This window comes from Simochromis diagramma, unplaced genomic scaffold (genome assembly GCF_900408965.1).
Source record: "Simochromis diagramma unplaced genomic scaffold, fSimDia1.1 OVJJ01000123.1, whole genome shotgun sequence".
In the NCBI taxonomy this organism is placed as follows: domain Eukaryota; kingdom Metazoa; phylum Chordata; class Actinopteri; order Cichliformes; family Cichlidae; genus Simochromis; species Simochromis diagramma.
The window spans coordinates 4,677,995-4,705,954 of NW_024386778.1; the positions used below are offsets into that span (position 1 = coordinate 4,677,995).

At 38.6% G+C, this 27,960-nt stretch overlaps 1 long non-coding RNA gene across 1 annotated transcript; it reads right to left on the minus strand.

The window, feature by feature from the left end:
• Positions 1–4,500: 4,500 nt before the first annotated feature.
• Positions 4,501–27,683, minus strand: LOC120722576. The gene is made up of 4 exons (XR_005693524.1): positions 27,671–27,683; positions 21,568–21,569; positions 15,996–16,004; positions 4,501–4,605 (listed from the first exon to the last, which is right to left on the minus strand). It is a non-coding gene; the product is annotated as an uncharacterized LOC120722576 (long non-coding RNA).
• Between the last annotated feature and the right edge of the window lie 277 nt (positions 27,684–27,960).

Consider the following 27,960-nt stretch of genomic DNA (forward strand, 5'->3'; position numbering starts at 1 on the left):
TCTGGATGCTCGAGGAATAAAAAGAACCGGGGTAAAACTGATTTCGTAACAGTTCATACACCTATTTTAGGGTGAAATTCGAGTACTTTTTAAACACTTTCAAGGTCCCTTTTCAAGCTTTTTTCCAGCACCCCCCACCCCACCCCCAAAAAAGTGCATGTTTCAATTCGCATCACCTCAGTAAGACCATGTGAAAATTAAAATCATCCTAGGTGAACTTAAACACCTTTGTTCCCCTTTTGTTAAGACAGAAAAACGCACCACACAAAAATACTGCAAAAGGACGGTCGCCTTATATACATAGTGTATAAACTCAAAATGCACATTTCACTTAAAAATTAAGATGTGAACAAATCAACTTGTTAGGGATATTCTTCTCCTGTTGAAAACCCCCCCCCAAAAAGAAATGTCTTCTCATCAGATATTGATGCTTCTTCCCTGTGTGACAGAAAATAGGAGACAGATGTTTGTTTGTTTTTTAAGTTAGTTCCCAATAAAACTGGTTTATTGCTAACTACATTGCTGTCTGTATTATTACTGAAGTTCTAAATGATCACCTTTAAAGTGTTTGTGCTAATAACATCATGTACAGTCAGGCAGGCATGGACAACAGCACTGACTGGGAGGCTTTGAACAGATCACATAGTTCAATTCAACATATACGACTTTAAGAATGCACAAGCATCTACTTAAAATCTATTTATTTATCATCTATTATTATGTACAATTCCAATGTACTTTGTTCATCTCACTTAAATAAACAGGCAGCCTTAAAGTATGAAATATTCATATACAAACACACATAAATGTGTGTACTATCTTAGTGGCTGATAGTGCCCCACAGGTCACACTCAGTGTGAGCTTGAAGACATTTATAATGTTTAAGTAGTTTAATGTGTCGGTGCTGACGATAAACACAGTTTGAATGAATCTTTGGTAGCACAGAAACAAGTGGCTATTCTTTGTGACCATATGGATCGCTCCCTCGTATTACCATTATTTCACCCAGAGGCACCAAGTTAATACTCAAAAAAGCTGCAGCAATACACACAAATATAAACAGTACTTGGTGACAACTTTGCTTTTAGCCTTTAACCCTCTGGTAGTGATGTGTCGGTCGTGAACGAAACTTGTACGTGTTTTGGATCTTTGACGAGCCGGCTCCTTATTGTGAGTGTGGGTGTTTTTTTTCCCTTTCTCTCACCCTCTCTCTCGCACTTTTTTCCCGCTTCACTCCGCACGCGAGCCTTGTGTTTTGCGCTGGGAAGAGGGGGGAGGGGCATTAGTTACACTCAGTAGCACAGGAACAGAGCGGGAGGGAGAGAGAGAGAGAGCCAGGGACAACAACGTCACATTAGAAAGGTATAGTAATCATCCACAACTATTTTCAGTTGCAGATGATAAAGGATTCAGAAAGTTTATTCATGCAGGCCCATATGACAGAGAATGTGCATCTGCTTTTTGTTTTCATATTTTAATTTATATTTAATTGTGTTGTGGTTTGCAGCGTTTTGTGTTGTTTCACTTTAAATTTGTTTAAAAGGAAAAAGCTGAAAATTTAAATAGTTAAAAGTTGAAATGTAAATAGTTGGTTTTTGTATTATATGATTTATTTAATACATTTTATGTGGAGTGAAAAAATAAAAGTATATTTACGGTGGCCGCTAGAGACAAAGCACATACAAACTTCAAAACACATAAAAACTCAAAACACGTACCATACACAACAGAAGTGCTCCAGGATGCTAGACGCAGTGTTGAGCTTTTGTTACCTAGGGGCTACACAAGCCAGCAAGTACCAGCGACCGGATTTGGTGTGTGGTAGTAACAGGTAAATGAACATTTTTTTTAAATAATTTGAATATATATGAGTGCTTGTGTATAAATACACAAACAATACACACATGCTTTCAATTGTGTAATTTAAGTGATCTAGGTAGCTCTGTTTTGGAAGTTCAGTTAAAGCTAGAAATGTGTTTTGGAGTTTGTACGTGGTTTGTCTCTAGGGGCCACCGCATATATTTATATATAAACATATATAGATAAAACCACTTTTTTTTACATTAGTAATTCCTTTTGTGCATAATTTTATATTATTGTTAATAATAAATTAATTAAAGCAACAAAACAACCTGAAGAGCCGGTTGGGAGCCAGAAGAGCCGGCTCTTTTTAGTGAGCCAAGCCGAAAGCTCCGGTTCTCTAAAAAAAGCCAGAAATCCCATCACTACCCTCTGGGGTCGAGGGTATAATTGGCCGTTTCTGACTACTTTTGATTTGGCCTCTATATTTCACCTTTAAAAACTGTTTATCTTGCCAATCTGTTATTTTCTCATTTTGACATACTGTATCAGCATAACTTATCTAAATTCAGACAAAATTTAGAAAAGTAGAAAGTGATATTTTTGACTGTAAAAACCACAAGCATGTTTAACTAATTATTTTCATAACTTGAAATGCAAATAGAAATTGTACATTTAAAAAAAAAATATGCACAAGTTTTGCAAACAACAAAGTTATATGGTGCTATTTACCTAAAAATGCAGCCAAGGCTCAGACGTTTTTTGTATAACCATTTCAAACTATTTACAGAATAATCAGGTGCTCTACATCAAAGAAGAAGGCTCACAAATTATTTATGCAACTCCAAAAAATAGTTTGCGTTCACTATAACACAGATGAGAACAGCACAGGGATAAACCTGCAGGTCTGACAGCAGGTGTGTCACTCAGCATTTACGCTGCAATCTGCCTTTGGTGGCTTTTTTGCAGCAACTGTGACGTTCACTAGTAGAACTGACACACAAAACAAAACAACGACTAGACCACACACTAACTACACAAGACAACACACTAACTTGAGACTCCAAACACAGTAAATGTCACAAATCTCTCACGTATCAAAACTCTCTCTCTCTCTCTTTTGCTCACTCCCAAAACTTCCCCCTCTTCCCAAACAACCAGATGCCACATGTTGCCATATCATTTTTTGGGGGGGGGGTCACACGTTGAAACAGACGGAGGCGCAAGGCAGCCCAGACAGCGAAATTTTGCTTTTACATTTTGCGACTCATTTTATTTCTCTATCTGATAAGAAAACTATTCAACCAGATAGTTATTTGTGGTGAATGAAATACAGTTACACTTTCAAGCACTTTTAAGCACCACATCTGAAATTCAAGCACTTTTCAAACCTTGAAAAGACAACATTAAAATTCAAGCATTTTCAGGGATTTCAAGCACCCGTACGAACCCTGTTATTTATTTTGAGTACTCTGTACAAGCTCATTTGTTCACAGAACTCAAAAAATTGGATCAAGTTTACTTAAGATGACCAAGTTAGGGCAACTTATTCATTTTGAGTACACTGTACAACCTCATTAGTTCCTAGAACTCATAAAAACTAAGGAAACTCGTTGCCTCAAAAACACTAAGTAAAGCTTACTTAAGATGACTGTTAGGACAACTTATTCATTGCAAGTCTGCAGTATCAAGAATAACTTGATATTTCTGACTGTACAATACTAATTGTTTACCTACTGACAAACATTTCAAGTTCAACTGAATGAAAAAACAATTTGTGGTAACCTGAATATGATTAAAAATAATTAACAACACTTTTTGTAATGATGTTAAAATCAGCCCAACTTTTATTTTCAAATGCAAAAAAGTATAACAGCCAACATACTGGACACTGTTCTCTTGAACAACAAACAATTATATTGCCATCACTGTTATAATCTTACAATGAAACAAAGTCTCAGATGTAATTATTCTGAAAATAAGTTTAGGCCTACCTCAAGTTTGTTTTGTACTTACATTATTTATATGATCAAAATAAAATATATTTATTGTTCTGTCACAAATGCAGTCTCTGATTTAAACAACACATTTGTTTTCCATTCCAACACAGGAGCTGGAATGTTGTATTATTTTAAGGATGGCTTGTTTCCAGTCCAGGCATTACTGCCTGAATGACTGTCATGGATCGAGGTGATCCAAATGTAGGTGCAGAAGAAAGTCTTTAACTTCCCTTCAGTACAGTGGCAGTGGATGTGGGTTGGAGATGGAATGAGCTTGAACCTGCAGGCGACCATCTTCACTGACCACACCATCTGTGACGGAGGACTCATCTCTCCTGTTGTCCTGCAAGCAAACAATCATATTTTTTGGAACATGAACTTAATTGCTTTCTTAAAACATTTTTTCTGCATTTGGTATAGAACAGACTCCAATTTAGACAATCGCAGGCCCCCTCCCCACCGGAGAGGTGACATTCAATGTCCCAATTGTCAGTCTGGATTGCCCTGACCACCACCCAACATACAATAATGTCATGAAAGCATCATTTTAAAAAGGGCTATGCAAACATGGCCAATAACTTTCATCCTAATGATGTGCAAAATGATTTAGGCACAAAACAAATTTTGCTGTTAGAAAACTTGCAGACTTCTCTATATACAGTGTAAACCCTCTAAACTAAGTTTGGGGGGATGTGATCTTTCAAGAAATGCAGACCAATCTGTTGTTGTTTCTTTACTTACACAGCATGTCTTGTATAATTAACTGGAGTCACCAGCAACAGCATAGTGCAGTCATATCTCAAGTCTAATAACAGAAGACAGGAAAAGATCAGTAAAGAAACAACTTCCCCAAACCAAAGCACAAATAAAACAATAAGTAAAACAGGCTGATCTAAAGTATGATTAAAGTTCAGCCTGATTGATGTAAATGTCACTGAAAATTGCTAATGTATTGGAAAACCAAAATACTTACTACTGAGTTGATGTCTTTCTGTCCAACAGCAGGAGTGCTGGTCCCGAGCCTCAAAGACAGTAAGAAGCAAGCAGAGGGAGAAAAAACTGAAAAAACTGAAACTGATTTGATCCTTAATGGCTGTGCAATCATTGTAACATATAGTTTGCTTATGTTGTTAAATAAAGTCTAGATTTGACATTAGATATAGATGCCACAGATGTTCAAAAGCTGCCACAAAGCATGAAAAAAATTACGTCTCCAAAAACGTCGGAGCATTTTTGCAAATATGTGATGTCTTGATAAATCGAGCAGATATTTGAACTTTACACAGCTACATTCTCGCCTGAAAATATCTTAAAGGTTTATTTTGTGACCCAGAAAAAGTAATAAGTTTTTTAGCCATGCTCGTCCGCTATTGCTGCGCTTTCAAGTACACAGGCTCCGACAACCGCGGCTGAGAAATACGATCCTCCTTTTCCCCAGACTACCCTTTCTGGGGAAAAGGGTAGTCTGGGGACTATATATACTAATACACTATATATACTATATACTATATATACTAATACACTGTGGGATGACTTAAATTTTATACACTTCATCTGTGTAACTAAGCTGCTTTGTGAACCCTGTTTTTAGCTTTGTGACATTTTTACAGCCCATCTATGCACACAAATAAGTTAGAGGACTAAATGAATAATAGAAAATAAATAGCAATAGAAAATGTTTTTCTATAAGTTTCAAAGAGATCTAGTTTACATATTTGATATAATACAGTAAATGTGTATGAATAACCGGTCACTGAATTCAGTCACTGAAATTATCCATGAAACTAGCTAAGTAATTCCTAAATGCATGTTGATTAAAGAAAATGATTTTACGTGGATATGATTGTCTCTGATGAGCCTAAGGTACAAAACATGCCGGCGACGACGATAAAGTTTTTCTAGCTCCTCGAGAATTAAAAATATGCAAAAAAAATGGAGCAACATTTCTGGGTCCAAAATTTAAATTTGGCGCTAGTGACCGAAAAAATGTGAAAGTAAGAGTGGACTTGAACAAGGCTAGAAAGCTGTCCAGTTTCATAGAGGCTCACTTCTGGCCTACCCACTCCATAAAAAAAAAAAAAAATCCTAAAAAAGCAGTAATATTCCGGCAGCTGGGGCGCCAAAATAATACCAGAAAATATTTTTCCCATGAAAATACAGTTATTTTCAGTAATGACAATACAGTTTGTCGCCCTAATTTTACATGGGATTTTGCCTTTTTCAGGTGCTTTTAAACATTAAATTAGAAACAATTTAATGTGATTAAACAATGAAATTACCTTTAAACAAGGTCAATGAATGCGGCAATATGAATAATAATACTTAAATGTACAGAAATATAAAGTTAACAGTTGGTTTAAATAATAATGGATTGCATTCATATAGCGCTTTACAATTCCACTTTATAATTCTCCTCTGGCCATAACCAGTAGGTGGTAGGTGAAGTGTCTTTCCCAATGACACAACGACCGAGAGAGTCCGAGCCAGGGCTCGAACCGGCAACCTTCTGATTACAAGGTGAACTGCCAACTCTTGAGCCACGATCGCCCTAAATAATAATAATAATAATAAAAAAAGTCAAAAAAGTTTATACGAATCATGTTATATATTTTTCCATAGCATTACATGAATTTAACAGTTCAATCTTTCAAATAACAGACAAATATTTGTGAAATTATGATGCATTTGTGAATGTATTTTAACAATCTAAATATGCATATGTACAGACAGATACATTTAAAAAACAAGAAAAATATGTTTTATTACATTTACTAGTTTTATTGTCATGTACAGACAAACAGTGTAGCCACATTTAACCATAATGAAATTCTTTGGCTCGTGCTCCTCAGCTTTACGTGAGCATATAGAAAGTGTGCAGTTATATTAAGAAGAAAATAACAGAAAATAGCAGTAATAATAATAATAATAATAATTTTTTTTAAAAATCAAATAGTATTAAATTCTTAGAGAATTTAAGACAAGTTGGTATTGACAGGTTGTGCAAAACTTGTGGAATGAGCATTTAAGTGGCATTTGTTGAAGTGTCAGTTTGTAGAGTCCTGTAATTGTAGGGAGTGTGTAATGGTGTGTAAAGATTGTCAACAGTTCAAAAACCTGATGGCTTGAAACTGTCTCTGTGTCTGCTAGTGCAGGTCTGAATGCTCCTGACCTGCTTCCCCGATAACAGGAGTGTGAGGAGTCTGTGGCTGGGGTGGCTGGGATCAGAGAGGATCTACTGCGTTTTCCTCATGCAGCTCTGTCTGTAGAGATCTTGCATGGCTGGCAGTTCAGTCCTTTGCTGATCTCACCACCCTCTATGTTTCAGGTGTCATGTTTAGCGTCTCCTAGTTTAGGGTTTTGTTAGTGTTTTCTTCATTTCTCCTTTGCTAGTTGTTTTGTAGTGTTTTCATGCAGCCACCAGTAAAAGGCTCGCTTTCAGTTTCAACCTTCGCCTGTTCCTCTATTTGTTTGCACATGGGTCCTCACCTCTCATCTCCACATGGTCTGCCCTTGCAAACTGTGACACCTACAGATTAAGAAGGGGATGTCATTTAAGTTCATATGTGTGTGATGGCAGATGAACAAATGCTTTTGGCAATATAGAGTATTTTAGATATTTCACCAAAAGAAAATTAAACCGAAATAAAAGCAATCAAACAGCTTTATTTACTGTATTTCTGTATGCATGTTCTTAGCTTTGTAATTGTGTCACTGTAGCATATTTGGCTCAGAGGGTATTAGCATTTCTATTCAGATTCACACTGTGAAGTGCCACCATTTCTTAGACTTAGACATTGTATTTTTGTAACTTTTTTATTTTCCACAAAGCACATTCAGTGGCCTTGGATTAAAGCAGTGAGGGGTGTGAAGGTTGATGGGTGTCAGCTCATTAATCATATTTTCAGGAGAAGAGTCTGCTTAGAAGATTTCACACTGTTCTGCTTTTTCTCCCCACAAAGCAAATACACTGCCTAAAATTTTGCACACACATTACAGACCAGTCTAAGTAAATAGATTTGGATGTTTTTTCTTTATTTCCCTGGCATATTGAGACTATGAAAGTTACTTCAGGTACCTCTGTTCAGCAAGGTACAACCAAGCAATTTTGGCCACTGCGCTATGTTATTCTTGACTGACAGCTTTTATAGTGGGATATATTTGTCCATTATATGTAATGTAAAACAAAGTTTGGGAACTAAACCAACTGGAACAATATTCTGTGTTATACTCTGTCAAATCAAACATGCAGAGCTACCAATTGTGGCAACTGCTTGTGACCAAGGAGCAGCCAAAAGTAGCTTTAATGATAGCATGGCATTCACTAATCCTATTAGTGCTCTACTGTCTTGTAACATTTTGCAAGAAACTCCACAGGAGGGTGCAAGCTTGAAGTTGGAGAAGGCAGTTAGCTTCCTGACTAAGGAAGGCATTTGACCACTTTCCTTTTCTCTAACATGGCTCACATTTATATACATAGACAGAGAGTATAAGATCCACCAAGGCTGGGGTTTGTCACACCAGGCAAGATGCCCCTGAGACAATCCAGCACATAACAGCAGGGTGCAAGATGCTAGCAGGCAGGGCATACATGGAGCGCCATAACCAAGAAGCCGTCATACAGGGAGTGCAGAATTATTAGGCAAATGAGTATTTTGTCCACATCATCCTCTCCATGCATGTTGTCTTACTCCAAGCTGTATAGGCTCGAAAGCCTACTACCAATTAAGCATATTAGGTGATGTGCAACTCTGTAATGAGAAGGGGTGTGGTCTAATGACATCAACACCCTATATCAGATGTGCATAATTATTAGGCAACGTCCTTTCCTTTGGCAAAATGGGTCAAAAGAAGGACTTGACAGGCTCAGAAAAGTCAAAAATAGTGAGATATCTTGCAGAGGGATGCAGCAGTCTCAAAATTGCAAAGCTTCTGAAGCGTGATCATCGAACAATCAAGCGTTTCATTCAAAATAGTCAACAGGGTCGCAAGAAGCGTGTGGAAAAACCAAGGCGCAAAATAACTGCCCATGAACTGAGAAAAGTCAAGTGTGCAGCTGCCAAGATGCCACTTGCCACCAGTTTGGCCATATTTCAGAGCTGTAACATCACTGGAGTGCCCAAAAGCACAAGGTGTGCAATACTCAGAGACATGGCCAAGGTAAGAAAGGCTGAAAGACGACCACCACTGAACAAGACACACAAGCTGAAACGTCAAGACTGGGCCAAGAAATATCTCAAGACTGGTTTTTCTAAGGTTTTATGGACTGATGAAATGAGAGTGAGTCTTGATGGGCCAGATGGATGGGCCCGTGGCTGGATTGGTAAAGGGCAGAGAGCTCCAGTCCGACTCAGACGCCAGCAAGGTGGAGGTGGAGTACTGGTTTGGGCTGGTATCATCAAAGATGAGCTTGTGGGGCTTTTTTGGGTTGAGGATGGAGTCAAGCTCAACTCCCAGTCCTACTGCCAGTTTCTGGAAGACACCTTCTTCAAGCAGTGGTACAGGAAGAAGTCTGCATCCTTCAAGAAAAACATGATTTTCATGCAGGACAATGCTCCATCACACGCGTCCAAGTACTCCACAGCGTGGCTGGCAAGAAAGGGTATAAAAGAAGAAAAACTAATGACATGGCCACCTTGAATGGCCAAGCTAAGATCCTGTGGGACTTCCAGATACAGATGGACAAAATGATGATGTCTAACCAATGGGACATAATTGTGGTGGACAAGCAGAGAAAGACAGTTATAATGATACTGAGCGATACTGAATGATAGCAACATCAGGAAGAAGGAACACAAGGAGCCGCAGAAGTACCAAGGGCTCAGAGAAGAGCTCGAGAAGATGTGGAGGATGAAGGTGTTCCCAGTGGTAATCAGAGCACTAAGTGCAGTGAGTCCCATGCTAGGCGAGTGGCTCCAGCAGATCCCAGGAACAACATCCAAGAAGAGCACAGTGCTAGGAACAAGTAAGATACTGCTCAGGACCCTCAAGCTCCCAGGCCTCTGGTAGAGGATCTGAGCTTGAAGGATAAAGACCACCAGCAAGGGTGAGAGGGGAATTTTTATGTATTGCATAAAAGCCACTATTTGATGACGAAACATAGAAGACTGTGTACTATACATAATAAAGTACGTATAAAAACAGCTTACAGCAGCAAATTAATTGTCTTCATAATTTATTAAAGTTACAAAAACTCCTTGCAGGCAGCGGTACACATAAAATAATTTCACCTAATTATGAGTTCGAAAACACTGTTTCAGACTGCTACAACTCACTTACTGGTAATTTCTTTGTAGAATGTGTCACTTAGCCTAATCAGTGACATTAATTATCCCTTCTTACTTAGCCACACATGATTTCTTTCAAAATCTGGTAATATTAAACTTTTATACACACAATTTTGTAAACAAAAAGAAAATTTCCTTGAGAAAGTGAGGGGATTTGTTTCTATTTCTTCAGAAAGTAAAACTTGGGTGAGCATTACCTAATTAATTAAAGCAGAAAAATGTGTGAATCAGAATTGTAATAAATATGAATCAAATGGTACACCTACATGTTGTCTTTATCTTATGTGATGAAGTTAGTTTTGTCAACTGTTTGTTTTGTTATGGCTAATTGACTTTATCCATGGATGATGATAGTGTCACATTGTCCTGTCATTTCTTTTAAATATACTAAATAGAAGCCCTGCTTTTAATCTCTTTGGCTGTGATAAACACTGTGTTCCCCAGCCCAGAATCAGTACACCCTGCTCTCTGTGAAATCGAATAGTTTGTCTCATCTACATAATGTGTAGCAGGTTTTTCACTTGATGTGTCAGGATTATTACAAATTCAAAATGATTGGCAAGTTAATGTCACGTGTGGCGGTCATTTGTCTGCAAAACCTCTATATAAATAAAATGTAATTCAATTCTTAAAATATATCATCTGTTAAAATATAAAAACTTAAAATTACATTTGAAAATGTAAATTTACTGATAAGCTACAATGAAAAATTCCTGCCACTCCTCCTCCTTGCTCTGGATTCAGGTTTTTTTGAATGAGTATGACTCGGACGTTTTGAGTATTTGAAATTAACATTAATCCTATTGTAATCATTCTCTAAGGTGTGATAAATGATCAAATCATTAGCTAACAGTGACATAGAAGAGAGAATATTTAAACACTGTTTGATAATCAGCATTTAACTGATTTAGTCTTTGGTGTATTTGAGGACATTCAATTATTATGTCTTTGTGGGGATTTTTAAATATGTTTTTGTTTTGTTTTTTTTGCTGATTTTTAATTAGTTTTTTGTTTGTTTGTGACACAGTCTTATGGGGCTATTTGATGGGGCACCTCATTTCTATACTTTGCCCCAGGTGAAGACATGTAATTCAATGCCCTGACAGCTACAGGGTTTAAACTGGTATTTAGTCTATTTGTCTTTGTTTCAATGCTCCTATATCTTTTGCCTGATGGCAGCAGTTGGAACAGGTTATGAGTGTGGTGTGCGGAGTCTTTTATTATATTTCCTGCTTTCCTGAGACAGTGAGAGTAGTGCAGTAGAATAAGATGCTCTCCATAGAACATCAGTAGAAGGACACCAGCAGCTTTTGAGTGATGATATTTTTCCTGAGGACCCACAGGAAAAAAAGTCTCTGCTCAGCCTTCTTTGCCAGCTCTGCTGTGTTCACACCCAAGGGCAGGTCCTCCGTGATGTGAACTCCCAGAAAACAGAAGTCCAATCCCCACCTTATGATTCCTACCATGGGAGGGGTGAGGTCAGCTGGTTCTGGCACAGAGGAGAAAGGTTTCCAGGCCCCACGCCAGCGTCACAAACCTTTCTCCTCTGGGCCAGGACCAGCTGATCTCGCCCCTTCCAGGACTGCTGGCCACCCGCCAAAAAGCCTTTCCTCTATGCTCTCTCTCGCCAGTTACCCGGCAGCAACGGACAATGTACCAAGCTCACGGGGGTTGTGGAGACGTCAGAGCAAGAGTATTGGCGGTGCGGGCTGCTGGGACATTTTCACTGGGAATGCCCTCTCATTTAGGTTGGGCAGGTGTTCTGTGTTGCCAGGGTGCCAACAGCCCCCCCAGACTTGTGTATGCCCTTAATCTATAGAGTGGTGGAATATGGGATATATATATATAAAGGCAGAGCTAAAGTCAATAAAGACGAGGTGTGCACAGTTCCCCCTGCGCTCCAGGCAGGACAGAGTAGCATGGAGAGCAGCAGTAGCAGGGTCCTCAGAACTTTTCCTGTAAGCAAATTGGAGTGCATTAACCCTTTAAGACCTACCATAGAACCAAGTCCGCCAGAGCTTATATTATATTTTTACATGCTGTGGAGCCATTTTTGGGAGCATTTCAAGTTGCTATACATCAATACAACCATTATAGCCCAGATTTTAATAATATGTATTCATTAAGTGCATAGTAATTACATAAATTGCAAAAAAGTGCAATAAACTACAAAAAATTTGAAAATCGTTTTTGATTTTTTAACATATATTTCTAGTTAGAGAAATTTAAGAGGCTTATCCCTCAAAACTGTAAATACAAAAAAGTTGCACAAAATAGTTTCCCACCACAGGAAATTTATTTTGAGTGTCTTCATAGTTTTATTTTTGAAATACACCAATTTTTATATACTGCAGGAAAAACGAAAATAAATATTATACTGCAAATTTGCAAAAAAGCAGCATATGCATCAAAATAAACTATTTCCAGAAGTGCAATATGAGTCCTAAGCATCCCAGAAACGACACAGAAAGTCATAAAATCAAAGATAACTTTTAAAAAGAGCAGTATAGGCCCTGAGGCCCTGATGGTAAAAAAGACTACATTTCCGCGAAAATGACGTCACTTCCGGTTTCGGGCAGGTAATGGCGGAAATGCAAAAGTTCGCGCTGACGTCTATTCCAACGTAGGAAGTGTTACGAACAGCTGATCGGATCGGTAAAGCGTGTTTCTGGAATATTATGTTTTTGTTCCTGCAAGCGCTTTTTATGCAGTTTTTGCAAAGCTTTATGTGGAAGGAAACCGTGACCTAGGACAAGCTGATGGCATAAGATGTAAATACAACTCCTCCGGTTTCATATGCAAAAAAATTTTTTGTGCTAGCTTACGTGGTTGCAGTGCTACTGGGATTTAAAAATAGTTACGCAAAACAGAGCGTTCCTGCTCCGATCGGCTCTAAAGGGTTAAAGGTGGGAGGGATGAAGTGTGTCATCCTTATGTTCTTCCACCCTAATCATAGGAGTTATTGTGAACTGAAACTATGTGTGGAGCACCTGCCTCAGGTAGCTCCACTTCCAAAGGAGCAAAAAGTGGTTCGGCTCCTCTGCCTTTGAGGCATCACCTGCAGCAGAAAAATGACTGGTCTTATAATGGGTAATGTGTTAGATTCCTTGCCAAACCCGCCTGCTGTTGTTACTGTCTAAATGCTCCTCAATCATCTTTTCCTTTAGTCCCTCTTAGCCTTCATGATGCCACTCTTCAGTTTGGTTTCTGCCATACTGTAGAGGGCCTTGTTACCAGACCTGAAGGTGGTGTTCCTCTCCTTTAGCAGCCGCTGTACCTTACTTTCATACCTCTTTTGTCGTTGATGTACACACACCCCACTCCTGTGCTCTTGCCAGAGTTTATGGTTCTGTCATAGCGCTAAGGGGGCGACCGTGGCTCAGGGGGTTGGGAAGCGCATCTGTAACTGGAAGGTTGCCGGTTTGATCCCTGGGCTCTCTGTCCTGGTCGTTGTGTCCTTGGGCAAGACACTTTACCCTACTGCCTACTGGTGTTGGCCAGAGGGGCCGATGGCGCGATATGGCAGCCTCGCCTCTGTCAGTCTGCCCCAGGGCAGCTGTGGCTACAACTGTAGCTGCCTCCACCAGTGTGTGAATGTGAGAGTGAATGAATAGTGGCATTGTAAAGCGCTTTGGGTGCCTTGAAAAGCGCTATATAAATCCAATCCATTATTATTATTATAAGACATGTAGCCTTTAGCTCAACAGCCGAGTCCTGTATGCATCAATAAAGCCAGGTTTGTGTGATCACAAATAAGCAGTGTTGGGTACGTTACCTTTAACCCTTTAAGATCTACCATAGAACCAAGTCCGCCAGAGCTTATATTATATTTTTACATGCTGTAGTGTCATTTTTGGGATTTCAAGTTGATATACATCAATACAACCATTATACAACAACAACAACAACAACAATCTTTATTTATAGAGCACATTAAAAGCCAGGGGCATGCCAAAGTGCTTTACATAAAACAATAAAACAATAAAATGATTTACACTAAAACATCGGAGTCATATAAGTGTGGGATTATGTTCACAGGTAAAAACCACTAATAGGAATAATCTATAGCACACAGCTATAGCAAAGTAGAACTGTACCATCATACACAGTGATAGAGAACATAGACAACGCAACAAAAAAATAATAAAATAATTAGCACTATAACGTCAGAGTCATATAAGTGTGAGATTATGTTCACAGGTAAAAACCACTAATAAGAATAAACTATAGCACACAGCTATAGCAGAGTAAAGCTGTACCATCAAACACAGTGATAGAAAACATTGACAGCGCAGGACAATGCAAAACAACCAGACACATTAATAGAATAACTCATTAGAAGCGAGGCGAGAATTTAACTAGTAGAAAAAGCAAGTTCAAACAAATATGTTTTAAGCCGTGATTTAAAAGATTGAATAGAATCAGACGCCCGGATGCCAATCGGGAGATTGTTCCACAGCTCAGGTGCAGCTAGAGCAAACGCTCGATCACCTCTAGACTTCAAGCGAGATCTGGGCTGAACCAACAATGACTGTGAGGAAGATCTTAAGGCCCTCGTAGGAAGATATGAATTTAAGAGTTCCTTAAGATAACTTGGCCCTGTGTTATTAGTAATTTTAAAAGTAAACAACAGAATTTTAAATTGAATACGAAATTTCACAGGCAACCAGTGCAGATCAGCAAGGACGGGAGTGATTATAGCCCAAATTTTAATAATATGTCTGCATTAAGTGCATAGTAACTACATAAATTGCAGAAAAGTGCAATAAACTACAAAAAAATTTAAAATCGTTTTTGTGTTTTTTAACATATATTTCTAATTAGAGAAATTTAAGAGGCTTATCCCTCAAAACTGTAAATACAAAAAAGTTGCACAAAATAGTTTCCGACCACAGGAAATTTATTTTATTTTTTTTTTTTGAAATACACCAATTTTTATATACTGCAGGAAAAACGAAAATAAATATTATAATGCAAATTTGCAAAAAAACAGCATATGCATCAAAATAAACTGTTTCCAGCAGTGCAATATGAGTCCTAAGCATCCCACAAACGACACAGAAAGTCATAAAGTCAAACATAACTTTTAAAAACACAAGTATAGGCTCATAAGGCCCTGATGGTAAAAAAAAAATGACATCCGCAAAAATTCCGCAAAATGACATCACTTCCGGTTTCGGGCAGGTCATGACGGACATGCGATAGTTCACGCTGATGGACGTAGGAAGTGTTACAAACAGCTGATCGGATCGGCAAAGCGTGTTTCTGGAATATTATGTTTTTGTTGCTGCAAGTGCTTTTTATGCAGTTTTTGCAAAGCTATACATGGAAGGAAACCGTGACCTAAATCAAGCTGATGGCATAAGATGTAAGTACAACTCTGGTTTCATATGCAAAAAAAATAATTGCGCTAGCTTACGTGGTTGCAGTTCTACCGGGATTTGAAAATAGTTATGCAAAACGGAGCGAAGTAACATTACTAGTTACTTCTATCAAAAGTAACTCAGTTACTTCAAGTTACTTGTTACTTTCAAAGTAACTAGTTACTAGGGAAAGTAACTTTGGTTTTACTCAGAATTCTCTTATTAATGTGTTGCTTCCCTAACTGCAATACCAGCAAGGATGCCAGTCTTCTAGCTTGTTTACATGTTAGCACTATCCTGCCTCAAGTGCACTGTGCCACCTACCAACAGAAAGGAAAAAATAATGTGCATATATCCACGAGAGAAATCCCATGCCTGGACCATCGTCAACTGCTGCCATGATTCTAGCCTACCTACGTCACAGCATCACGTGCACTTTTTACGTCCAACACAGAAACTGCAGTCGTGGTGCTTTCGATTATACTCGGAAATTCTGCCTTCCGAGTAGGAAGATGTGGGTAATTCCAGACTGCAGATGAGCTGCATACAGGGCTGGGCTGGGACAAAAAAAAATCGGTCCAGGTATTTTGAGTATTATAAGAAAAACCATAAAGCCTTTGAATGAAAACAAACGTTGTTGTGACAGTGATGTACACTCTCTTGTTGATATATATATGTATGTATCTATCTAATAAACTTAAACCTACACCACCCTCCCTATTCTGTTATTCTAAACAGTAATTAGCCAAAACCCCAACAGTGCTTGCTCGAGTTAACCTCCTGAACCTGCCCCCCTTTTCCCTGTTAACGCCCTACCTGGCCCCTGGCAAAACTTTGCTAGACGCACCCCTGCACAGTTACCAGCTGTCAGTCCAAAAAAGGATCCTGGTGTTGTTTTTCTCTCAGAAACAGTACATAACTTCCCTTCAACTCATTCATGTCACCTAAAAGGTAAACCTGTTTCTTCATCACCTGTTCAGCCCTGATGATTCAGTAAGGTCATCTCCTAGTTTCACCTTCATGTTTCCCTCTCACCACATATCCAAACCGATATCATGACCAGCAGCTTTTACAGCTGTGGCTCCAGCAAACATCACCTAGTACTAGAAAGTAGTGATGCGCGAATCATGAACAAATCGTTCAATACTCAAGAATCACTTTACTGACTCATGAATCATGATTCACAAGCCCAACTGACTCACTGACTCATCCCTGTTGCTGTTAGCAGCAATATATCTAGCTTATAATTAAAATTGTGGAGAAAAACACAACATCCAGTATCTTAACAAAAAAATTTCTGCTCCGAACTGGAAGAAAAAACCCTGAGTAGAAGCTCACATCAAGACAATAGCTCCTTGGTTCACAGTAGCATCGCTCTGCTAACATGCTAACAGCACATTTGAGCTACTCACCCCATCCCATCCTGTGCTGAATCATAGGGTAAGCGAATCACTCAGGACTCACTAACCCCCTCCCTCCTGTGCTGAATCTTAAGCGTAAGCGAATCACTCAGGACTCGCTCACCCCTTCCCTCCTGTGCTGAATCATAGAGCGAGCAAATCACTCAGGACTCACTAACTGTAAAAAGTTAGCACAATGGAAATAAATTACACGTAAACTTTGTTTATATCTGACCCACATAGACTGCAGGTCATAACTTCTCACCTGAAGTTCACCTGACACTCTGACCGGTGTCCGCCTTGCGTCTTTTCTCCTCCTGCCTCACCTTTCCCTCATCCACCTGCTGGCCTCCACCGCATGCTAATGTTACTGAATCTGTGGAAGCTCTGCGATAGCCGCCACTAATCATTTGAGTTATTTTTACACATCTACCAGCATCTGGCCAATCCACCACCTTTCATTGTTTATACTGTTACAAAAAAAAAGAAAAGAAAAAACTAAAAATCACCATCGACTCACTGAGTCCAGCTATGGCTGCATATGTTTTTAGTAGTAATTTGTTTTTGTAGAGGGCTAGCAAAACAACCGTTTTCGACTTCATGAGTGTGACATTATTCCCAGGTCCGTGTTCCGATTTCCGAGGTAAGTCGAACGCAACACACAAAGTAACGAATAACGACCCTATCTAAATCCCAGTAACGATTAACGCGTTCCTGATTTTGGCATAATAACTAGTTACCGTGCTCGTTACCACAATAATAACGTAGTTACTGTAACACGTTACTTAATAACGCGTTAGTCCCTACACTGCAAACAAGGTAATGCCATCCAAAGTAAGAATCTGGTTAGACATCATATTTCTTTTCAGGGCCGAGTACAATACCTTCAGTTTGATCTGAATTTAGAAGTACAAAATTCGAAGTCATCCAGGTCTTTATGTCATTAAGGCATTCCTGCAGTTGAACTAATTGGTTTGTGTTATCTTTCTTCAAGTTCAGTAGCATATACATAGCAGTGGAACTGTGGAACTCCATAATTAACCTTAGTGTGTGAAGAGGACTCTCCATTCATGTGAACAAATTGGAATCTTTTAGATAGATATGATACAAACCACTGTACCTGTAATACCTACAGCATGCTCTGTAATCGCTCTAATAGGATATTATCGTCGACAGTACTGAACGCTGTACTGAGGTCTAGCAGGACAAGCACAGAGATGAGTTCACTGTCAAAGCCCATAAGAAGATCATTTGTAACCTTCACTAAAGCTGTTTCTGTGCTTTGTTGAGCTCTGAATCCTGACTGAAACTCTTCAAATCTTGATCTTTCTGAGTTAACTTCAATAATTACTTCCTCCAAACCATCACCGTGTCTTTTAGACCCCATTCCTACAAAACTGCTCAAAGAAGTCCTGCCATTAATTAATTCTTCGATCTTAAATATGATCAACCTATCTCTAATAATCGGCTATGTGCCACAGGCCTTCAAGCTGGCTGTACTTAAACCTTTACTCAAAAAGCCATCTCTAGACCCAGCAGTCTTAGCTAATTATAGGCCAATCTCCAACCTTCCTTTCATATCAAAAATCCTTGAAAGAGTAGTTGTCAAACAGATAACAGATCATCTGCAGAGGAATGGTTTATTTGAAGAGTTTCAGTCAGGTTTCAGAGCTCATCACAGCACAGAAACAGCTTTAGTTAAGGTTACAAATGATCTTCTTATGGCCTCTGACAGTGGACTCATCTCTGTTCTTGTCCTGCTAGACCTTAGTGCAGCATTTGATACTGTTGACCATAATATCCTATTAGAGCGATTAGAACATGCTGTAGGTTTTACAGGTACTGTGCTGAAGTGGTTTGTATCATATCTATCTAATAGATACATGTAAATGGAGAGTCCTCTTCACACACTGAGGTTAATTATGGAGTTCCACAGGGTTCAGTGCTAGGACCAATTCTGTTTACATTATACATGCTTCCCCTAGGCAGCATCATTAGAAGACATAGTATAAATTTTCACTGCTATGCAGATGACACCCAGCTCTATCTATCTATGAAGCCAAATAACACACACCAATTAGATAAACTGCAGGAATGTCTTAAAGACATAAAGACCTGGATGGCTGCTAACTTTCTGCTTCTTAATTCAGATAAAACTGAGGTTATTGTACTCGGCCCTGAAAAGCTTAGAAATATGGTATCTAACCAGATTCTCACTCTGGATGGCATTACCTTGGCCTCCAGTAACACTGTGAGGAACCTTGGAGTCATTTTTGACCAGGACATGTCCTTCAATGCACATATTAAACAAATATGTAAGACTGCTTTCTTCCATTTGCGCAACATCTCTAAAGTTAGAAATATCCTGTCTCAGAGTGACGCTGAAAAACTAGTTCATGCATTTATTACTTCCAGGCTGGACTACTGCAATTCATTATTATCAGGATGTCCAAAAAACTTGCTGAAAAGCCTTCAGCTAATCCAAAATGCTGCAGCAAGAGTACTGACAGGGACTAGAAAGAGAGAGCATATTTCTCCTGTTTTGGCTTCCCTTCATTGGCTTCCTGTTAAATCCAGAATTGAATTCAAAATCCTGCTCCTCACATACAAGGTCTTAAATAATCAGGCCCCATCTTATCTTAATGACCTTGTAGTACCATATCACCCTATTAGAGCACTTCGCTCTCGCTCTGCAGGCCTACTTGTTGTTCCTAGAGTATTTAAAAGTAGAATGGGAGGGAGAGCCTTCAGTTTTCAGGCCCCTCTTCTGTGGAACCAGCTTCCAGTTTGGATTTGGGAAACAGACACTATCTCTACTTTTAAGATTACGCTTAAAACTTTCCTTTTTGCTAAAGCATATAGTTAGGGCTGGACCAGGTGACCCTGAATCCTCCCTTAGTTATGCTGCAATAGACATAGACTGCCGGGGGATTCCCATAATGCATTGAGTTTTTCCTTTCCAGTCACCTTTCTCACTGACTATGTGTTAATAGACCTCTCTGCATTGAATCATATCTGTTATTAGCCTCTGTCTCTCTTCCACAGCATGTCTTTTATCCTGTCTTCCTTCTCTCACCCCAACCAGTCGCAGCAGATGGCCGCCCCTCCCTGAGCCTGGTTCTGTCGGAGGTTTCTTCCTGTTAAAAGGGAGTTTTTCCTTCCCACTGTTGCCAAAGTGTTTGCTCATAGGGGGTCATATGATTGTTGGGTTTTTCTCTGTATCTATGAAGCGCCTTGAGGCGACTTTTGTTGTGATTTGGCGCTATATAAATAAAATTGAATTGAATTGAATTGAAATAAGCCATTCCTCTGCAGATGATCAAGAATTTTTAAGAATTTTAGATATGAAAGGAAGGTTGGAGATTGGCCTATAATTAGCTAAGACCGCTGGATCAAGAGATGGCCTTTAAGTAAAGATTTAACTACTGGCCGCTTGAAGGCCTGTGTGGTACATAGCTGATTATTAGAGATAGGTTGATCATATTTAAGATTGGAGTTTCACAGGGTTCCATGCTAGTGCCAATTCTGTTGACATTATATTTGCTTCCTTTAGGCAGTATCATAAGAAAGTATAGCATATATTTTCACTGCTATGCAGATGATACCACATACCAACTAGTTAAGCTGCAGGAATGTCTCAAGACCTGACCTCTAATTTTCTGCTTCTAAATTCAGATACAACTGAGATTTTTGTAATCTTAGAAACATGGTATTTTAACAGATGCTTACTCTGGATGGCATTGACCTGGCTTCATGTAACACTGAAGAATCATGGCGTCATTTTTGACCAGGATATGTCCTTTAATCCAAATACTGAATAAATATTTTGAACTGTTTTCTTCCATTTGCCCAATATCTCTAAAATAAAAAACATCCTGTCTTTGTCAATGTAGAAGCAGGACTCACACGCAAGGTTCCAAATGACGACAGTGCATTTATTTATAGTGGATAATAATAACAGTTCATAAAGGTAAACACAGTTTTGAATGTCTAGTTCATTCCAGGCTTTATATTTATAGTACCAATGGGATGTTTTTACGTAATCTCATTGTTGTAGCCAGTGACAGTTCAAAGGTGAGTTCTGAGGCCAACAAACACAGTGGTTAAGCTTTTTAATGCAGCTGATTTTTTTTGTTATTAATATAGTCAATATAGTTTAAAAACATCAAGTTATAGGCCTTTGTTTTAGTTCATGAACAACAGGTTTGTTTGTTTTTTGGGGAGATATGTGGTCCTCACAGGATAGCCACCACATGCTGGACATTAAACTAAATATAAAGCACAGCTGAGATAGGCTCCAGCACCCCCCGCAACCCTGAAAAGGACAAGCGGAAGCGAATGGATGGATGGATGGATAAAGCACTTATAAGTAGCTCTGTTTACCTTTCCGTAAAAGTCACTGCTCATATAACCCCGATTTAAACATATTTGGAGTGAATAAAGCATCTTCACTACTTAACAGCTTTTACTTAATATGATAGTTTAGGTGACTTAAGCTTAATAGTATTCATTCAGTCATTTTCACAGTTGTTAAATTACACATTTAACTTTGATTTAAGGAACACTGACCTTTAACAAAAGGCTAAGAAAACGCTTTCATCTTTTAAGTAACATTACTGTGTTGAGTCTCTAATGTAATGAGCAGCCCTCAGCAGCAGAGAACAGATGTTTGCATGAATTAAATATTTGTTGAGACTGAAGCAGAGCTGTGGGGTATAACCGCTAAGCATTTCTTTAGTTGGGGGTTTCTGTCGCTGCTTACAAAAAAGCACAAAACCTACAATGCTGAGCTCATAATAGACACGGGTTTACATTATTTATTACCCAGTTGTGTAGAAGTATTTCTTCAGGTCACAAGCATCTCTCCTAGTAACAAAGATTCCAGTACATTTCTTTTCAATATGAATGAAGGAGAATAGAAAAATGCTTCTCCTTGCAGTTATAGTAGATTTCATAGTTGAGGAAGAGAGACACATTCAGAATGTTATGGGTGATGTCCAGCTGTAGTTATACATTATTGATGTACCAGTACACTTAGACAATACTGTGTGCAGGCTGTAAGACATATTGATGTGATTTAAAAAACTACAGTTAGTGGTTGTTGGTAATGTAGCAGGCATACGACAATGAGCTCAGTCCAAGGTCAGGACCTCTGAGGGATAAGAAAATCAATAAGTTTGACTTGTTCCTTACTTGACTTGATCCAATTGTAGAGGATCTTGCAGTTTTTTTTCATGGTAAAGTCTATTGTAGTGATGTGTCGGTCACGAACGAAATGGCTCTTAGAACCGGATCTTTGACGTGAACGACGCGAGCCGGCTCCTTATCGCGAGCCGTGGGTTGTTTTTTTTTCTTCTTTCTCTCTCCCTCTCTCTCGCACTTTTTTTCCGCTTCACTCAGCATGCAAGCCTTGTGCTTTACGCTGGGATGGGCGGTAGTTACACTCACTAGCACAGGAACAGAGCGGGAGGGAGAGAGAGCCAGGGACAACAACATCACATTAGAAAGGTATAGTAATCATCCACAACTATTTTCAGTTGCAGATGATAAAGGATTCAGAAAGTTTATTCATGCAGGCCCATATGACAGAGAATATGTATGTTCTTGTTGTTTTCATATTTTAATTTATATTTAATTGTGTTGTGGTTTGCAGCGTTTTGTGTTGTTTCACTTTAAAAATTTTTAAAGGAAAAAGCTGAAAATTTAAATAGTTAAAAATTGAAATGTTGGTTTTTGTATTATATGATTTATTTATTACATTTTATGTGGAGTGAATAAATAAAAGTATATTTACGGTGGCCCCTACAGACAAAGCACGTACAAACTCCAAAACACGCACGTACAAACCCTGAAGCACGTACAAACTCCAAAACACGTAAAAACTCCAGAAGCACATAAAAACTCAAAACACATACAAAAGACAACAGAAAGTGCTCCAGGGGTCCTTTCTTCGTACCTCGCTTACTACATCCAAGATCAAATGACACATCCAAGATCAAATCATTGCGCCAACTTTGAGCTCGCTATTCCGGTTCTCCGAACACACCTATTGTTGACGATTAGTACAGCTGGATGAAGTAATGTGAGATCACTGGATGGCTTAAAAGGGGCTACGCATCGATAGCAGAAACATTGATCGGCAACCATTTTATTGGTCAACGAAAATGTCGAAGAAGCGCGCTCAGTATTTTTTGGCAGCAGAGCAAGAACTCTTGATTGAGGGATTTCAAGAGTTTCAGAGTTTAATTAAAACGCAAGGGAACACTGCAAAGGCTGCAAAAGCAAGGAGAGAGGGCTGGCAGAAAGTTGCTGACAAATTAAACTCTTAAGTAATTTATTATATTATATTACATTATATCATATTATAATATATTATATCACATTATATCCTCTTTCACATTAGAGCCACAACAGGACCCACTAGAACATGGAAACAAGTAAAAGTGAAATATAAGAATATTCTACAGAATGGTAATATTTATCACTTATATTGCTTTTCGTCTCTTGGAAAGAGACCCTGGAATAATCTGTTTGTTTGTTTATAACAGCAACCAAGAAAAGGGCAGAGCAAAAAAAGACAGGTGGTGGTCCTGCACCCCCTCGTCACACCTTGGCAGAGGAGCTGGCTCTAGGATTGAATGCCACCAGACCCACTGTTGAGGGCAGCCCTGGGGGCAGCTCTTCCTTAGACCAGCAGCCGGGGTGCAGTAGCAGCAGCACCTTCATAACTGGTAAATGAGCTCATAATTCTATTTGTACAATGTAAAATATTTGGTTGTTGCCTTAATTAAAATGCTTTTTGTACTTTGACATTTATTGACATTGTGGGGTTTTTTGTGTGTAGTTTTACATAACACCATCACTTTTACCTGTTCCCATGCAAGGGGTGACTGAAGCATGCACAGTAAGTTAGGATATATATATATATATATATATATATATATATATATATATATATATATATATATATATATATATAAAATCTTTTTTTTAATTATTTAGACCAATAGGCTGTACCACATCCCTTTGTAACACCATTTTGTTTCCATTGCACAGGACAGTGAAGCAACCCTGTCAGATGACTGTGGTTTGGAGGAAGTCCCTGTAAGTGCATGCATAATTTGGCCTGAATTTCTATCTACTTGTGTACTTCTATGTGTTTCTGACTGCAGTATGATTTGCAGGCAGAGAGGCCTGATACAGAGGTGGGCAGTCTTGTAATTAATTTTACTTCCTATATGACATGTATTGACCGTTAAATGTTGTCTCTACAATTGAAACAGGGTGACATTCGTTTGCTCTATAAGAGAAGTCTCCAGCAAAAAATGGAGTATACTGAGCTAAAGAAACAAAAGCTTCTAGGTGAAATCGAACTTCAAGCTCTAATGAGGCAAAAAGTTCAACTAGAAATCGAGTTGCTTCAAAAGGAACTTCAGAGTAAGTAAAAATACACTTTCATACAGAGCACTATTGATGACCTTGCGTGATACAGTATATATGATTTTTTTCCTGGCAAATGATGACTGGCTTTTTTTGATGAGACAGAAAAAGATGCTCAAATAAATTTCAATGAAAAATATGTTTTGTCATGTTTTTAATATTCGAAATTGTGTTGCACAATTCTGTCCCGTGCAGCTCTGCCATTAGATTGGTCCAAGTGCACTGGCTGGAGGTCATCATCACCTCCACCACAGGAGTCCTCTCCTTTCTGATGGTGGCAATGTTGTGCAGTACGGCACATGCAACAATAACGTCACATGCCCTGTCAGGTGCAACCCTCAGACTTTTCAGACACTGAAATCTTCCCTTTATTTGCCCAAAGGTCATTTCAATGCGTGCCCTTGTCCTGGCTAGAGCTGCATTGTAGCGGTGTCATGAAGTACTGCCTGCATGCATAACCCCTGTCTCCAAGGAGAATCCCATCATAGGCCCCTGTGTAATGGAGAAATGCTGTTATGTTGGGCCCAAAATAAGTATGAAATATCAAAATAAGTCTGTTTTTCTTACCACGCTCAAATAATGTGCATAACCCTGACTCTCTGAAAATCCTTGAGTCATGCACTGATCCGGGCCATTTAGCTTCCACATTTGTGATATGGCACATAGAGTCACACACCATCTAAGAGATTTCATTATATGTGAACACACTCCTTTTCATTATATATTACCATCTAAAATATTAGTATTACTCACCTGCACATTTATACTGTGAACCCCCTTTCGATTGACAAAATGCCCTTCATTGGGGCCTGGGGGGGCCTTGATCGCAATGTGTGTGCAGTCTATGGTACCAATCACATTAGGGAAGCCTGCGGACAATCGAGCTATAGTTACAGACATAGGTCATGATTGCATCACATTCATTATCGAATTTAATGTACCTGCAATAGAAAAAAAGCCCTGTTTGACAACCTGTGGTCTTAAGTGGCTTGGAAAAACCACAAACGCACCCAGGAAATGCTTGAGTGCCAGGTACACTTTGCGAATGGAACGGCAGACAGCACTTTTGCCAATGTTCTCTGCGTCTCCAACAACGTACAGAAACGTGCCACTCGCAAAGAAACGCAAGGCAATGCACACAGTTTGTGCAGTTGTTAACCCTTTAAGACCTACCATAGAACCAAGTCCGCCAGAGCTTATATTATATTTTTACATGCTGTGGAGCCATTTTTGGGAGCATTTCAAGTTGCTATACATCAATACAACCATTATAGCCCAGATTTTAATAATATGTATTCATTAAGTGCATAGTAATTACATAAATTGCAAAAAAGTGCAATAAACTACAAAAAAATTGAAAATCGTTTTTGATTTGTTTAACATATATTTGTAGTTAGAGAAATTTAAGAGGCTCATCCCTCAAAACTGTAAATACAAAAAAGTTGCACAAACTAGTTTCCCACCACAGGAAATTTATTTTGAGTGTCTTCATAGTTTTATTTTTGAAATACACCAATTTTTATATACTGCAGGAAAAACGAAAATAAATATTATAGTGCAAATTTGCAAAATAACAGCATATGCATCAAAATAAACTATTTCCAGCAGTGCAATATGAGTCCTAAGCATCCCAGAAACGACACAGAAAGTCATAAACTCAAACATAACTTTTTAAAACACAAGTATAGGCTCATAAGGCCCCGATCGTAAAAAACTACATTTCCGCAAAATGACGTCACTTCCGGTTTCGGGCAGGTCATGCGGTCATGTGATAGTTCGCGCTGATGGACGTAGGAAGTGTTACAAACAGCTGATCGGATCGGCGAAGCGTGTTTCTGGAATATCATGTTTTTGTTGCTGCAAGTGATTTTTATGCAGTTTTTGCAAAGCTATATGTGGAAGGAAACTGTGACCTAGGACAAGCTGATGGCATAAGATGTAAGTACAACTCCTCCAGTTTCATATGCAAAAAAAATGATTGCGCTAGCTCACGTGGTTGCAGAGCTACCGGGATTTAAAAATAGTTACCCAAAACAGAGCGTGCCCGCTCCGATCGGCTGTAAAGGGTTAATGCCCGACTACGGTGAGTGGAACTCTTAACATAGGGATCCAACAAGTTGGTTAAGTAAATAATACCCTCACGAGAAAATCGATATCTCTCTATGAGCACACTGTCGCGCTGAGCTAAAGGATCCTGTCTATCCCGCAATATACACTGAATTCTGAAAACTCTCCTTATCAATCTTGCACCTTCCGCAATGGGTGGCTCGCGTATACGGACAGGACATGGCTGCGACAGACTTCCCAAATCCACCTTCGCTTTTATAGCCGTGGTCTCTCATCTTGATTACACGAAGTAATTTACTGTTACTACTCTAAAATATGAATTACATCTGCAATAATCAAATGCATGAAATAGAATGATTAATAGTACATTTCCCTTTTTTTAGAAAATGACCTGTATGTACTGTATCTGTATGAAATCAATAAAAGAATCAAATACTGCATTATCTTTAGTTACATTGATAATATTTATTTATGGAAAAACAGTGGAAAAATATCGCTGTTGCTTTCGTATAAATGAAGCGGACATACCTGAGTGGCCGCGATCTAATCCTGTTTACATAAAGTAAGCCTGCTCCCAAGCGGATCTGTTGCTATGACAGCAAGTCCCGGATGAGCTTCGGAGAACCGAACGATCCAAGATCACGCGAAATCGTCAACAATCAAATCCAGCTAACTTACTTAGCGAGGTACGAAGAACGGACCCCAGGATGCTAGGCGCAGTGTTGACCTTTTGTTACCTAGTGGCTACACAAGCCAGCAAGTACCAACAACTGGATTTGGTGTGTGGTAATAACAGGTAAATGTTAAAGTTTTTTTTTTTTAATTATTTGAATATATATGAGTGCTTGTGTATAAATACACAAACAATACACATTTGCTTTCAATTGTGTAATGTAAGTGATCTAGGTAGCTCTGTTTTGGAAGTTCAGTTCATGCTAGAAAAGTGTTTTGGAGTTTGTACTTGCTTTGTCTCTAGGGGCCACCGTAAATATTTATATATAAACATATATAAATAAAACCACTGTTTTTTACATTAGTAATTCCTTTTGTGCATAATTTTATATTATTGTTAATAATAAATTAATTAAAGCAACAAAACAACCCGAAGAGTCGGTTCTTTTTAGTGAGCCGAACTGGAAATCCCATCACTAGTCTATTGGTGGTGCAGCATGCCAGCAATTTGATTTCTTCCTATCACTATTTACTCTGAACAACCCATTAACACTAAATAAAGACAAGAAATCACAAAATATTAAGAGACAACATTTTATTACATTTTATTAAATATGAGCACACATTTTTCATCAATAAAATACATATGACCAACAACTCTATACAACTACCTTCAAGTAGTATTTAAGTGTCCAAGTAGTATTGGGGTAAAAGTTACTGAATAGTGTTGAAATAAAATGACAAAATTGCGAAGGATTAAAATATTTCAAGAGCTCAATTTACTTCATCTAAACATGTTTCAATCGCGTTTTATGAACACAAAATGCACAGTTTTATTGAATATGAAAAAGTTGTGTTGATTTAACTCAGTTGTTTAAGTTTCTGCCAAAGCAAAACAGTTGTGTGCAACCAATGTCCACTATTGAATCAAGTA